Genomic DNA, 15,142 nt, shown 5'->3' with positions numbered 1-15,142 from the left:
CCAGCTCTCTGTCTCCCCTCGTGTATGACACCAGCTCTCTGTCTCCCCTCGTGTATGAAACCAGCTCTCTGTCTCTCCTCGTGTATGAAACCAGCTCTGTCTCCCCTCGTGTTCATTATAGTTTATTTCAAAAAGAATATGTTTGTTTCTCATAAAGCTAAATACAACAGCCAAGAGTTAACAAAGGTTCATAGATATCATTGTAACTAAGCCCATTAGATTCATAAAATATTAGCATTGGTCAATGTTATTCAATCATGTAAGTCGCCCTGTATGAGAGCATCTGCTAAATGACTAAAATGTAAAGCATGTGATATATAAAATATCATATAAATGTAAAACACAGCATGACAGTTGTCTATGTCACGTTCTCTCCATCCCGGTGAGGATGGGGTCCTCCACAGCAGGACAGTCCCTGGTCTCCAGAGCCACCCGGAGTTTCTGCCAGAAGACTCCGGTGTGTTCCCCAGCTCTGGGCCAGCTCAGGTAGGTGTGTCTCTTCACCAGCTTCCTCATTTGGTGGCAGGGTGAGAGCTGGTGGTCTGGGATCTCCTCAAAAAAACACCAGGATCAGCAAATCCTTCTGCTCATCAAACAGATGGAAGCTGGAAACAAGAGCTTTTTTTTCCATTATTTGACCCTCGATCAATATACAGACGAGTTTCCCCAAAAAACTCCCACCTGTATCTAACATTGTTTTCCTCAACAACCCAGCCACACAAGAAAATAAATGATCATCTCGATGTGTGACAGTCAATTGTCGGTGTGTGAAAAACAACATTTGTCAAATAAAGAATTTTGCTGTTCTACTGTTAGCTACGACACTTTAGGGAAATGAACCCCTGTGCAGAATACAACAATAAATAGTAAGATATTAAACCAACCTGGATCTCTCTGGAGCAACACTCGCTCTCCGGGTTTCAGCTGCTGATTACAGACGGTCTTTCTGCTCCGGTAGATTGCTTCTGTTATTATTTCTATGGTTGGTTTATCTGTGGAACACAGTGAGAAACAATGTTCTCTCATCAATCTACACACAATACACCATAATGACAAAGCAAAAACTGTTTTTTTAGACATTTTTGAACATTTATTAAAAATAAAAACTTAAATATCACATTTACATAAGTATTCAGACCTTTTACTCAGTACTTTGTTGAAGCACCTTTGGCAGCGATTACAGCCTGGAGTCTTTTGGGCATGATACTATAAGCTTGGCACACCTGTATTTGGGGAGTCTCTCCCATTCCTCTCTGCAGATCCTCTCAAGCTTTGTCAGGTAGGATGGGGAGCGTAGCTGCACAGCTATTTTCAGGACTCTCCAGAGATGTTCAATCAGGTTCAAGTCCGGGCTCTGGCTGGGCCACTCAAGGACATTCAGAGACTGGTCCTGAAACCACTCCTGCGTTGTCTTGGCTGTGTGCTTAGGGTCGTTGTCCTGTTGGAAGGTGAACCTTCGCCCCAGTCTGTCCTGAGTGCTCTGGAGCAGGTTTTCATCAAGGATCTCTGTACTATGCTCAGTTCATCTTTGCGTTGATGCTGACTAGTCTCCCAGTTCCTCCCGCTGAAAAACATCCCCACAGCATGATGCTGCCACCACCATGCTTCACCGTAGGGATTGTGCCAGGTTTCCTCCAGACACAATGCTTGACATTCAATGCCTTTTGGCAAACTCCAATTGGGCTGTCAAGTGTCTTTTACTGAGGAGTGGCTGCAGAGATGGTTGTCCTTCTGGAAGGTTCTCCCATCTCCACAGAGAAACTCTAGAGCTCTGCTCTGTCAGAGTGACCATAGAGTTCTTGTTCCACTCCCTGACCAAGGCCCTTCTCCCCCGAATGCTCAGATTGGCCGGGCGGGCAGCTCTAGGAAGAGTCTTGGTGGTTCCAAACTTCTTCCATTTAAGAACAATGGACGCCACTGTGGTCTTGGGGACCTTCAATGCTGCAGACATTTTTTGGTACCCTTCCCCAGATCTGTTTCTCAACACAATCCTGTCTCGGAGCTCTACGGACAATTCCTTCAACCTCATGCCTTGGTTTTTGCTCTGACATGCACTGTCAACTGTGGGACCTTATATAGACAGGTGTGTGCCTTTCCAAATCATGTCCAATCAATTGAATTTACCACAGGTGGACTCAAATCAAGTTGTAGAAACATCAAGGATGATCAATGGAAACAGGATGCACCTGAGCTCAAATTCGAGTCTCATAGCATAGGGTCTGAATACTTATGTAAATAAGGTATTTCTGTTTTTTATTTATAATACATTTGCAAAAATGTCTAAAACCCTGTTTTTGCTTTGTCATTATGGGGTATTGCGTGTAGATTGCTGAATATTTGTATTTATTTAATAAATTGTAGAATAAGGCTGTAACGTAACAAAATGTGTAAAAAGTCAAGGGGTCTGAATAACTTCAGAAGGCACTGTAGTTACAGGGAGACATCAGCTGGCAACTGTGTCAGTAAAATGACGTAGTTCCCATTTCAGACAACAATATTTAATGATATACTGGAGTCAGGTCACTCACACAAGCCAGTGTTATGTCCAGAGTATCAATTTAAAAGTTTATTAAATGTCATATTAAATGTCATATTGAATTAAATATATTAAATGTCATATTAAATGTCTGAATTAACAATGCATTTCAATATGACTAATTGATGTGTTGCATACAGTATCATATTATAAATGATATGTCCAGGTCAGTCAACTGTGTGCAGGACTGCAGCAGCTTGTCAGAGACAATACTGAAGTTGTTACATTGTAATCAGAGTGTTCTCACTGTAGGTATGTGGCAGGCTATATTAATTAATGAGCGCATCTCCCCCTACTGTATCCAGTCCCAGAGATTTCATTTAGGAGTCGAGGCTCTGGAGCACCAACACTAACCCCTCCTGAAGACACGTGGACGCCACTCAAGTCGAGACCATAAACATTCCTCAGAAAATACCTGTCCGCCACATCCCATTCCGTTAGAGCCACAGAGGGAACGATCTAATGTATGAAGATGGGAAAGGACATCTGCTGTGACACTGAAGATCTCCAGAGGATTACTGGATACATCCAGTACTGTCAGCACTATAGACCTATTTGATATTTCCTGTGAATGAAAAGAGGTCAAGTTATTGTTCACAATGAACAATTTCTGCAAATGTGGTCATTCTAAAATGGGCTGAAGACAATGAAGCTGGTTGCTGGTTAAGTACAGTTTCCTCAAGCTGAAGAGGAACTGAAAAGATGATGATGAGATACTTGAGATGTGGTTGTTATCCAGTTGTAATACTATGAGGTTGTCCAGGCCCTTAAACGTGTGGTCTGAGATGGAAGTGAGTTTGTTGAAGGAAAGATATTACAGCTGTGGAGAGCCCAGATCTGAAAAAGACCCTTTGTTCACATAAGATATCCTGTTGCTGTTCAGTGGTAATATTTTCAGAATGTGTAAGTCCTCACTTTTTATCTTTGTAATGTTATTATTGGAGTGTCTGGTGGTCCAGCTTTGAGATGCTTGTTTTCACAGTCTACTACATACAGATTTTGAGAGTCGTTGTCATTGAGTAGCCATTTGCTGGATCAACAATAGAGCAGAACGCATTAAAAAAACTCAGCTGAGAATACATAAATCCACTTCCTTCTCCTGACATATCACGGAGCTTGGCTGGTGACCAACACACACATTCTCAATGACAGTCCTCTTAAAATTCTTGCTGATGTCTTCAACTTATACTTGAGATCTAATGTAAACAATAGATACAAGTAAAAAAGAATGTGTAACAACGGTTTCATCATACATACAGGACATATGAAATAGAGTAATTCAATAATGAAAACATATCGCTAACATATAAAATCATCAGTTGTTTTAGTTCTAAACTCAGAATATACAAGTAGATGTTCCCGGTTAAGATTGTGCTTGATTCATATTGAATATAACAAGTACACATACAGTACCTAGATTGTGTGTGATTCATATTGAATTATATGGTACACTACAGTACCTAGATTGTGCTTGATTCATATGAATTATACAGTACACTACAGTACCTAGATTGTGTGTGATTCATATTGAATTATATGGTACACTACAGTACCTAGATTGTGTGTGTCATATTGAATTATACAGTACACTACAGTACCTAGATTGTGTGTGATTCATATGAATTATACGGTACACTACAGTACCTAGATTGTGTGTGAATTCATATTGAATTATACGGTACACTACAGTACCTAGATTGTGTGTGATTCATATTGAATTATACGGTACACTACAGTACCTAGATTGTGGGAGTATTAAAGATGCAGTTCGGGGTGTTCAGTGCTTACAAATTCATAACATATTGTACAAATTGGAATTCGTAACATATTACACGAATTTCAAAAGTAATACAAATATATTTGAAAAAACAACTGCAGGATGTAACATATCATACAAAATGGTTGACGTAGTACACAATTCTGCACAATTTTCAGTGACCCGTTACAATGGCGTCACAATGAAATACCTGTCTGTAATAGATAAAATTGCTTTTTAGTAACAACAAAAAAAACGATTTCTCAAGCATGGATTTAGCTATGACTGTCTGGGTGTGGTCTGAGTGGGGAGGGGAAACCTGAAAACTAGCTGTTATTGGCAGAGAGGTTCGGAACTCTCTTTCTTATTGGTCTATTAGCCAATTCACCTCATGATGATGTCACCATGGAAAGACGAAACTCCCGCCCATGCAAAGCTTCTAATTAGAATGTTCTGTGCATATTGCATTTTCAACCAGAAACTCTCAGGAAGTAACACTGATCTATTTTGTTCACACGTTTACAGTGTCAGTTTCATCAGCTGTTGTACAATATGATATAAAACTCAGGAATGTTGACTGCACTGGGCCTTAAATCAATACTGTATTCACTGAATCTAAAAATATAAACCTAAAATAAGTTTTCCTGGTCAAGTCACATGATCAGGAATAACTCCAGTTCTTTTGCCTTGAACAAAACCTTCCATAGATGTTTGCCCACGTTAAAAGTGCTCATTAAGGTACTTTTTGGACCTGAATGCCAAAACACTCAGGAGACAGAGATGCTCAAGTTTGCCCATTTTGCATACCCCACCATTCCATGAGACATCCATGTCTTCATCACTGAAAAAGATAAATGGTTGAGATTTACATTACTTTAACTTCTTAGTGATCCCTTCCAGCTCAAATCCCGGTAACAGGATTGATTTGACAACATCCAGTGAAATTGCAGCGCGCCAAATTCAAAAACAGAAATACTCATAATAAAAATTTACAAAACATACATGTGTAATACATCAAAATAAAGCTTAACTTCTTGTTAATCCAGCCGCATATTTCAGATTTCAGATTTCAAAAAGTCTCTACGGCGAAAGCAGACCATGAGATTATCTGAGGACAGTGCCCCACATACCAACACATGAAAATCATATTTCAACCAGGCAGGTGCTACACAAAAGTCAGAAATAATGATATAATTCACGCCTTACCTTTGAAGATCTTCTTCTGTTGGCACTCCAAAATGTCCCAGAAACATCACAAATGGTCCTTTTGATCGATAAATTCCTTCTTTATATCCCCAAAATGTCCATTTATTTGGCGTGTTTGATTCAGAAATACACCGGTTCCAACTCGCCCAACATGACTACAAAGTGTCTAATAAGTTACCTGCAAACTTAGTCGAAACATTTCAAACCACTTTCCTAATCCAACCTTAGGTATCCTAAAACGTAAATAATCGATCAAATTTAAGACGGGATAAACTGTGTTCCATACCGGACGAAAACAATGTGAAGGGGTTCCAGGTCGCACGCACCAAAAGACTTGAGTCCACCTGGAGTGACACATGGAAAGAACAGGGCTACTTCTTCATTTCTCAAAAGAAAAACATCAACCAATTTCTAAAGACTGTTGACATCTAGTGGAAGCCATAGGAACTGCAAGCAGATTTCTATTAAAAAGGGCTTACCATTGAAACTAATGGAAAACAGATTGACCTCAACAACAAAAAAAGTAAGTAGAAATACTTTGTTACTGTACTTAAGTAGTTTTTTATGGTATCTGTACTTGACTATTTATAATTTATTTATATATTATATATATTATATATATACTATTTATATTTCTACTTTTACTTCACTACATTTTCAAAAGAAAATGTATACTTTTACTGTGATACATTTCCCCTGACACCTTCGTTACTCGCTACAAAATCAAATCAATCTGAAGCTGGAAGAAAAAAACAAATAACGTTGGAAAAAACATGCAAGCAACGTCAGCGAGTCACTGATGGGTGAACTGGTTTTGCTCGGCAGCAGGTGACGACACACAAGCAGAGTTGAGCCAAACCTCATATGTTTGGGTAAATCCAAGCGCCCTAAAGTGTAACCCCCACCCACCAGGGAGCCTGTCACTTGCAAAACAGTCATCCAGTCAATCATGTCCGACATGACGCTACCACCACCTCCTGATTAGGACCAACACCCGTGGCTGTATTTAAAAGAAATGTTTTCTTTTCTCAGAATGAAGGATTCATCCTACCACATGAAATGTCTTATGTTTACCAAAAGTTCAGGAAATACTAGCATTCAAGAACTTGCCATCTCCTGCGTTGTCTTGGCTGTGTGCTTAGGGTCGTTGTTCTGTTGGAAGGTGAACCTTCGTCCCAGTCTGAGGTCCTGAGCGCTCTGGAGCAAGTTTTAATCAAGGATCTCTCTCTGTACTTTGCTCCGTTCATCTTTGCCTCGATCCTAACTAGTCTCGATCCTAACTAGTCTCGATCCTAACATCACTCATGTTTCTTGGCCCAAGCAAGTCCCCCCCCCCCATTCGTCCCATTGATGCGTGCACAGGGAACATCTGCTCCTTCATCCTTCATAGCTTGAGGGAGGCGCTATCAATAACAAATCTGTAAATCTTAGCCTGGAGGGTGCGTGACCCTCCTTGTGGGATTTCGTTACAACAGTGGCATTTTCTGCTGGGTTGACGGCTGGAATTTAGGACCCTTCAATACAGACACCACACTGACCTACAGTAGAGTTATCACCAACATCAGCTAGGCCTGCTACCCAACTACAGGTAATAACCACATGAATATGTGTGCTCATGTGACCGATGGCGTTGTCCATTCATATACAGCCATTGATTTTGTCATCCATGTGCTCAGAACCAGCAGTATCATTTTAGACCGACTAGAGGGCGATCTTGTCCTGTATTCAGACTGCCTCTGAGTCTACTCCCCACTGCCTCTCAGTCTACTCCCCACTGCCTCTCAGTCTACTCCCCACTGCCTCTCAGTCTACTCCCCACTGCCTCTGAGTCTACTCCCCAGACACACTGGGTACATTACAGTCTTATATGAGCTGAAACTGTTCCAAAAAATGATTCTTTTGTACAGAAATCTATTTTATTACTACTGTCTGAAGGGTTGTACCAAGGTTATGTAATTGCTCTAGTGTGTGCATGAAGATCCCGAGCAAATTCTAGCTCTTACCTTATGCATTACCTCAGTGTGCTCCCTCTTATGCCAATGCAATTTTCTTCTTGTCATTTTAATCCAAACTTGTGCTGGCTGATCAACAGTGTCAAGTTACTTTTCAATGTGTTCCCAAAAAACTGAAGTCGCTATCCACACGTTAAAAGTAGCATGGGTGCAGTTTGGACACAAAGCAAAGTAAAGCAAAAATAACATAATAATGATCATTGCTTGCTTGCGCGATCTGTGCGCAGTCAAAAGAAAATGCCATGCTAACTTGGTTAGCTATATGATCAAATGTAACAGTTTTCAACCCATCAACTGTTTTAGACTATTTTAACCAAGCAGGATAAATAATCGTTCAATCAGCACTGAGTGAATGAATAAAAACATTTCGAAACGAACGTCATAACCAGACTGTCCATTTACATAGAGTGGTCCTGGATTCGCGAACCGGAGGGGATATTTTGACCATTCTCTTTCTTGCACAGTTTTTGACAACCCCTACCTTTCCCGACACTCAACGGCACGCACACGTACACGCTCAAACTCTCAAAGAAGAGGTCTTTGCCCTCATCCGTCAGAAGCACGCCATCCCTACGGTACAGATGCGCAAGATAAGTTGCACAGGTTGCAAAAGTTTATTATTTTCAGGCTCTGCTTTATGTCATTTGAGAAGCTAAGAAATGTTTCAAGCTGGCCCACGTGCATCTGACAAATGACGTACGCTTATTAATCTGTGAGTACTCCCATCTGTTTTCATATTTACACTGAGTAAACCAAACATTAGGAACACCTTCCTAATATTGAGTTGCACCCCCCGGTTTGCCCTCAGAGCAGCTTCAATTTGTTGGGGCATGGCCCATGTTGACTCCAATGCTTCCCACAGTTGTGTCAAGTTGGCTGGATGTCCCTGGGTGGTGGACAATTCTTGAAACACACAGGAAACTGTTGAGAGTGAAAAACCCAGCAGCGTTAAAGTTCTTGACACAAACCGGTGTGCTTGGCACCTACTACCATACCCCGTTCAAAGGCATATGGGGTGGCAGGTAGCCTAGTGGTTAGAGTGTTGGACTTGTAACCGAAAGGTTGCAAGATTGAATCCCCGAGCTGACAAGGTAAAAATCTGTCGTTATGCCCCTGAACAAGGCAGTTAACCCACTGTCCCTAGGCCGTCACTGAAAATAAGAATTTGTTCTTAACTGACTTGCCCAGTTAAATAAAGAAAATATATATAATATTTTGTCTTTCCCATTCTCTCTCTGAATAGCACATATACACAATCCATGTTTCAATTGTCTCAAGGCTTAAACATCCTTCTTTAACTCCTTCCCTTCATCTACACTGCTTGAAGTGGATTTAACAGCTGACATTAATAAGGGATCATAGCTTCCACCTGGTCATTCTACTGTGTCATGGAAAGAACATTCTTAATATGTGGTATACTCAGTTTACGTATCATTTGGCTGTATGTCTTTTTAGATATAGGCCTATTGTAAATGTGTATTATCGTTGCGTCCCCAAATAAATAGAAGTGCAAAGATAACTTCAAGCTACATATTCATTTGACAGAGGTAATGAACTGTCCATTGACCAGCACAACAACTGATTAAACAGGACCATGTTTGAAACAACAAGCGGTTCTGAGCTTATGTCAATATTACACTGGTAAGCTAAGAGTTCCAGAAATCAGGAATACAGACAGGCTCTATAGACCTCTGTATCTATATGAGTGTGTCCAACACATCACCTTCTGTTGGGTACCTACTGACAAAAATGATGTCATGAAATATTCATATTTTTCAATGGCATGTACTGTTAAATAAATGTTTAAGGAAATACAGGCAGGCACCACATTACTACAAAACAAAACAGCTTTGAAAGTTGAAATTTGCATGCTTTGAAGGTGTGTGTATGTGTGTGTGCGTGTTTCACTGCACCAGTCCAACTCCAATCAGGTCTCTCAGATTCTCTGTGTCAGTGTCACCTCCTTCCTCCCCCCTCCCCCCCCTCCTTGCCCAGCCCCCTCTTCTCATTGGATGACCTAGTGGGGTTGCCAAGGAAACATCTGTGGTGAGGCTACCCTGCGAAATGTGGGGTGCATCTTTTTTGAATGGGCCTCAATCACTCGCACGCACGCACGCACGCACGCACGCACGCACGCAGGCTCTGCTTTATGTCATTTGAGAAGCTAAGAAATGTTTCAAGCTGGCCCACGCACGCACGCACGCACGCACGCACGCACGCACGCACGTATGCATCCACGTTGTCGAATACACACAGACTCAGGGGGAAATCAGAGGTTTTACAGGAGCAAGGCTAGTTACCCCTGGAGATGTAATGATGGAGGAAAAGATGACACGAGGAGTAAACAGCTATCATTGTCACCTGGTGGTTTTATCCAAAAGAGTGCTGAATGCTGATTGGCTGAAAGTATGACAAAACATGTATTTTTACTGCTTAGATTACGTTGGTAACCATTTTATAACAGCAGTAAAGGCACCTGGGGTGTTTGTGGTATATGACCAACAGGCTTGGGTAGGTTACTTTCTAAATGTAATCCGTTACAGTTACTAGTTACCTGTCCAAAATTATCAGTAATGTAACTTTTGGATTACCCAAACTCAGTAACGTAATCTGATTACATTCAGTTACTTTTAGATTACTTTCCCCTTAAGAGGCATTAGAAGAAGAGAAAAATGCATGTTACCAATTGAACGACATCTATTGCAGGATAAATCCATGTTAAAGTTTACATAGCTGGCCATATATGGATGTTACATTTTACGTTATGGGTTGGTTATGTAGGCTTCTGCTAACCCATCGCTTTCTACTACATATAATAATATGATAAAATTATATCTTTACATTAAAAACTAAAGTCTATCAGAATTCCAGTCATTCCAATAAATGTTATACCCCTGTATCTTCAAGAATAGGACTTGGAAATATGGAAGTATAGATTAGCCAAATAGTTTTACCTGACTTTGACCCCAAAACGAATGACTAATTAGCCAGCCCTACTCTGTTGTTTATGATTTTGTTGTCATGGAYGACTGATTGGGCTCATTGACTCCAGTTGAAAAATAAATGCTGCGCTCATGGAGTSGCTTTGAGCACTACTGAAAAGAGCTATTTACATGTGTAGAATTWATGCAATATGCTGCATTTGCTATAGYCCTATTGTTTACCTTTTAGTTGGTGACACTTTGATATCTTGATAATATGAAGTTYTTTAAAGGGCAAATCCACAGATGAAACAATAACAACMMCCGCCCCGCCTCTGTTTTGGTAAAAAGGGATGGGCCTGGAGAAATGTAACCACTCTTATTGTTTTAACCATTTTGAGGCTTTTTTTAGGTATATATATWAAWWWWWTTTAAGTAAAAAAATGTAACTACATTGTTGGTTAGGGGCTTGTAAGTAAGCATTTCACTGTGAGGTCTACACCTGTTGTATTCGATGCAATGTGACAAATAACATTTGATTTGATTTGATTTCCAGTGTTAGTTTACATTTACAATGTTTACCAAACCATTGGCGAAAACCCAAAGTCCTGTGTGTGATATATATACATAGACTAAATTATATGCCTTCTAATATATTTCAAATAACATTCTGTATTTTATCCAACGCATACGCTCACGTAATCAGTGAATCATATGCAGGAGATTAGTTATTTTTTTGAAACAATATTATATGCGTGGGCTTCTCATGGCGAAGTTGTGACACAAAATTGAGAACTGAGGCTCCAAGTGAAATCTCTTTAATGCGTCAATTTAGGCATTTCTTACCCAGTTGCATATTTCTTCAAGAAATCGAAATTGAATTTAGTATACTAAATACATATAGTAAGCGTAGGCCTAGGGTCTGGTAATACCACTAAGTTCCTATAGAGGTTAAATATTAGTCCGTTGGTATATGAGGCTAGTATATTACACAATGGGAAAGAGAAAACAAGGTTATTTGAGATTATTACACTGCAATCTTTTCCGCATTTTTCTTGACTCTAACCAAAGCATGTAGAGGCACCCCTGTCCTCATCCTAGTGCGATAGGGTAACACTTCAACTGTGGAGAGACGGACCACAATACGGTACAACACAAAACAAAAGTGCCCGGAGGAGGAAAACACATTGTATATTTTATAAGATAATTATTTTATTATTCGCCATTTTTTGAGTCACTGGGACAGCTTATGACTATGTAAAGTACTATATTCAGAAATGGACTCACTTATCGAGAAGATTGCGCAGTGAACATCTTTTAAATATATAAATTTGGTCTTGTAGGTATAACCCTTGTCTATCCTGTTGGCCGCATGCAAAATCTACAAGGATCGAATACAGGCATTGTCCTGTAGGATTCATTTAACCAGCGTTTGTCCACACACTGCAGGGCAGGATTTTTGCCCACTCCTCCATACAAGACCTTCTCTCAGATCTCAGGTTTCGGGGCTGTCGCTGGGCAAACGGACTTTTCAGCTCCCTGCAAAGATTTTCTATTGGGTATCAGGTCTGGAGACTGGCTAGCCACTCCCAGACCTTGAGATAACTTCTTACGGCAGCCATCCTTAGTGGGCCCTGGGCTGGTGTTGTTTCGGGTCGTTGTCATGCTGGTAAGGACCCAGCCACGACCCATCATCAATGCTTCTTACTGAGGCGAATGAGAGTTGTTGGCTTAGATCTCGCAATAGCATGGCACCCCATGCCACTCCTCCCCTCAAGTACGGTGCAGCTCGTCCGGTCCCCTCTTTGCCAGGAAAAAAGCATCCCCAAAGAAAAAAAAAAAAAAATAAAAAAAAAAAAAAATTGATGTTTCCACCTCCGATGCTTCACGAGTTGGGATGGTGGTTCTTGCGGTTGTACTCATCCTTCTTCTGCCTCCCAAACCGGAGCAGTGATTAGAACCAAAAAGCTCTGTTTTTGAATCATCAGGACCACATGACCTTCTCCCGATTCCCCCTCTGGATCATCCAGGATGGTCGATTTTGGCAAACGCAGAACGGGCCCCATGGCTGACGATGCCGCCCTCCGCTGAAAAGCAGGCCGGACCTTGTCGATTCCGCGCTGTCAGGATTTTAAGTGCCTACTACGGCAACCTAGATGTCGTTACTAATGGATTTGCGTTTGAGACTTGTCCCCAGTCCCCGAGCCGTGCTCTTCAGGTCATTTTTATCCAGGTCCCTGCCGCCTGTCCCGTTCTGAGCTATCCCTGCAGCGTTGTGCCACTAGTGACCTCACCTTTAGATGCCCCGACTGAGGTGAATCAATTAGCATGGAGACCCCCAGATCTCAGGGTGATTTGTGGAGCCGATGCACTCTATCCCTGAAACTTCTTTCTATATTTCTTCCCATTTTCTAATAATTGAATACATCGCTTCTCCCCGATCAACTCCTCAAACATGGGGTTTAACGCTCATGTTGTTGTTTTGAGAAGATCAATTATTATAAAAAAATAGAAGAAAGAGTAGGAAAGAAGTAAGCAGGAGCCCCACTTGAATGTCACTTCCACTCTTACATTGAGTCTTTCGGTCTGCCAGCCACCTAATAGCCCTCCTACAGTCCTCTGTTGAATGGGGCCAGCCGAATCGCGCATGTCAATGATCATAGAGCGCGGGAAGTTGAGGGATCTCCCAGAACACTATCGGTCACGGACACTAGGTTCAAGAAAATACCGTTGAAGAGACGCGTGTACGCCACAGTCTTCAAAGAGAGTTATACACACCGGGATTGAGTAACACCAACTACGAACCGATGCGTAATGGAATGAACTAAAGATTTATATAATCTTTTTTGACATTGGCGACACAACAGGCGCCTGACTAGAGCCAGTTCCAGCTTAAGTGCTTCATAGCCTGCAACAGCCCCTACTGTGAAAGTTTGCTCGCAATACACCATCTTGGTGATGATTCCAGTGGACGCAGGCTGTAGAGTGCGACTATGGAAATGGTAACATCGAGTTTCTCCCACCATGAACTGGTCGTCTGATGATTCAAAAACAGAGCTGTTTCCGTCTACTTAAACTCCACGGCGTGCGCAGTGTTTTGGAGATTGAAGATAGTTCATGACCGTAACAACCCCTGAAAGATATGATCCATCTTCATCCTCAGACACGATTTCAGAGAGGCACCTTATCCGGTAGCGTCCCCAGAAATCATCAATGCTTTTGGGATGCTTTTCTGCAAAGGGGACAGGACGGACTGCACCCGTATTGAGGGGGGATGGATGGGGCCCATAGTATGTGACTGATCGAATCTATGTCTTGACCGCCAGAGCAACCTCATATCCCCCATCTAGTGGATAAGAGGCATATATGTTTAATGCCTGCCCGGTCGTGGCTGGGTCTTCCAGCATGAGACAACGACTGAACCGAAAACACACCAGCAGGGCAAACTAAGGGGTTGGGCTCACTCAGATAAAAGAAGTATCTACAAAAAGGGCCGTGGTGAGTGGAACCTAGTGCCAGTTCTCCAGACCTTGAACCCAATATAGAAAAATATCTTGTTGAGGGAGCTAAAAGTGCGTATTCTGCCAGTCGGACTTTTGTGCCCGTAACGCTGACGAAATACGAGTAGAAAAGTTAACGTGCTTTAATGGAGGACGTGGAGGCCAAAACCAATACCTCTGTGCTGCAGTGTAATAAACATATAACGTGACTGGTCAAGAACTACAGAATAAATGTGAGAAAATGCACGATCTCTTCTGTAAATGTATGTGCATAGGAGTCAGAAGGCAAAGTTTTACATTGCAAGTGTTCATTTCCCGTGCATACCAAAAAATACAGTGGTGAGAGCTTGTTCGTACTCTCTTCTGACGGTAATCAAACAACTGGAAATTAATCCCTGTTATGTCAATGGTATACAATAAATGCGATATATCACCTTATTATTTCACATTGACCTAGCCTCACAAAGTACCCAATCTTAATCGATAATCTGAACAGAGAGGCACTCCATCGAATGTTGATTATCGGAATTTTTTGTTTGTGACATATACCGTCCTCATCACGATATGACAAGGGTTACTGGATGTTAAAACATATATAATTTATCAAGTACGTGCAATGCCCAATTGCTGGGCGCCATGAATTACTGAGAAGTGCGGGCGCCCAAAGAAGTCGGCAAGGGGGGTTATGTTATTTCAAATATCTCTCCCTTCCCTCCGCTCTTGGTCAAAATTAAAGCGCTGCTTAAGATACAAACTGTAAGCCTCACTTTAGTACATAACCACGTTAACCTATATAGTATAAAAGAGTATTAGATTCTATTGGCTCACTGCACTATTAGTTACATTTGAAAATAATAACTAATATATACTAAAGATGCTCAATTGCAATTTTTATGAAGACCATTAGATACTTAGAAATGCGTTTAATGTGAGTGAGTGAAGCCTAGTAATTCAACTGTGTACACACTCACATAAGAATCCCACGGAACTTTCACTAATCTACTCAGTTATAACATACCTATACAAACATTTATATGACATATAATATAGTTATATAATTTAGTGACATCTACTTATATATTATATACTATAACACAAACACAGCTTAGCGTATCTTTCTCCAATGTTTGCTAAACCATTTTGTTAAAACTGTAATCCATCTAACCACTGTGGAACAGTCAATGATCAAGAGAGTTGCAAATGTTAATATC

The 15,142-nt window shown here is 41.1% G+C and overlaps 1 pseudogene; it reads right to left on the bottom strand.

Moving 5' to 3' along the window:
• Positions 1-48: 48 nt before the first annotated feature.
• The window catches only part of LOC112076208 (toll-like receptor 6), a 33,795-nt pseudogene continuing 18,701 nt past the window's right edge, over positions 49-15,142 (bottom strand).

This window comes from Salvelinus sp. IW2-2015, unplaced genomic scaffold (assembly GCF_002910315.2).
Source record: "Salvelinus sp. IW2-2015 unplaced genomic scaffold, ASM291031v2 Un_scaffold3626, whole genome shotgun sequence".
Lineage (NCBI taxonomy): Eukaryota > Metazoa > Chordata > Actinopteri > Salmoniformes > Salmonidae > Salvelinus > Salvelinus sp. IW2-2015.
The sequence above is the reverse complement of the archived record's forward strand: the minus strand, read 5'-3'. Positions and strand labels throughout refer to the sequence as shown.